This window comes from Euphorbia lathyris, chromosome 7 (assembly GCF_963576675.1).
Source record: "Euphorbia lathyris chromosome 7, ddEupLath1.1, whole genome shotgun sequence".
Lineage (NCBI taxonomy): Eukaryota > Viridiplantae > Streptophyta > Magnoliopsida > Malpighiales > Euphorbiaceae > Euphorbia > Euphorbia lathyris.
The window spans coordinates 26,938,052-26,939,628 of NC_088916.1; the positions used below are offsets into that span (position 1 = coordinate 26,938,052).

The following is a 1,577-nucleotide window of genomic DNA, read 5'->3' on the forward strand; positions in this document are numbered from 1 at the left end:
CAGAATCACCGCAAACCAATTTGAAATTAAGCCCGCTTTGCTTAATATGTTGCAAAATAATGTAACATTTTATGGGTTACCTAACGAAAATCCTAACACCCATTTGACAAATTTCCTTGAAATTTGTGACACTTTTAAAATCCCAGATGTGACTGCCGAAGCAATCAAACTTCGCCTTTTTCCTTTCACTTTGAAGGATAAAGCCAAATAGTGGTTAACTTCGATGCCAGGCGCAACGTTTGCAACTTGGGAACAATTAGCCCAAACTTTTTTATCAAAATATTTTCCTTTAGCAAAAACCGCAAGAGTCATAAAAGAGTTAACGTCTTTTTCTCAAAATGATAATGAGACTCTTTATGAGACTTGGGAGCGTTTTAAAGAACTTCAACGTTTATGCCCACACCACCAATTACCCGCTGAACTTCTAATGCAAACATTTTACAATGGATTAAATCCTACAACTAGAGGTTCATTAGATGCTATGTCGGGAGGGCTATTTATGAAGAAGACATCAGCCCAAGCAAGAGAACTTTTGGAGGAAATGGCAATCAACAGCAGTGTGTGGCCCGCGGAACGTGGACATACACCGGTGGCGAAACCATCATCCTCAACCACATCATCAGTTAAGGGTATAGTGGAACTTGATCCAGTCACGATGTTACAAGCCCAATTTTCTGCCTTATCGCACAAAATTGATAAGTTTATGGCACCACGCGATACCAATGGTAATCCAATCCAAACGGATGTGGATTATGAAAATATGAGTGAGATCGAACAGGTAAATTTTGTCCAAGGGCAAAATCAAACTAATAATCCTTACTCTAATACTTATAATTCTGGATGGAGGAATCATCCTAACCTTAACTGGAAAGATAACAATACTAATAATGCAAGTGCTAATGAAAATCGTACCAATAATTATCAAAATCAGTCAAGAGATACGATTAGCACTTTATCTTCTAAAATCGACAAATTCATAGATGCTATCAGTGGAAAAATAAGTAATCACGACGATGGTTTTAAACGGATCGAAAATAAATTCGATCAGCTTATTAAAAACCACTCATCTAGCATCCATAATTTGGAGGTCCAAATTGGTCAACTTGCTAAATCAATTCCATCCTGAAAAGAGGGAAGTCTTCCTAGCCATACGGAAGAAAATCCGAAAGAGCAGGTAAAGGCTATCACTCTTCGTTCAGGGAAAAATTATCTAGGTCCGGAAATGCCCGGAGATGCAACAGTACCAGGAACTGATTTACCAAAGTCCAAAGAAGATATATCAAACACAAAAAGTTCACCAATAGACTCCAGTACAAAAACTTTTGTACCCAAACCACCTTTTCCGCACAAAGTCCGAAATAAGGACTATGACAAACAACTTTTAACATTTCTGGATAAACTTAAAAATTTGCACATTAATTTAACATTTATGGATGCAATTACGCAAATTCCTAACTATGGTAAGTTTTTAAAGGATTTGATTTCGAAGAAAATTAGTTGGGAAGGAATTTCATCTATTTCGCTAACTGAGGACTGTAGTTCAATAGTGTCAAGTACTCTGCCTACTAAACTCAAAG

General features: G+C 37.0%; 1 non-coding gene across 1 annotated transcript; it reads right to left on the minus strand.

The window, feature by feature from the left end:
• Positions 1–304: 304 nt before the first annotated feature.
• Positions 305–411, minus strand: LOC136201645 (small nucleolar RNA R71). Its single transcript, XR_010673991.1, has one exon. It is a non-coding gene; the product is annotated as a small nucleolar RNA R71 (small nucleolar RNA).
• Between the last annotated feature and the right edge of the window lie 1,166 nt (positions 412–1,577).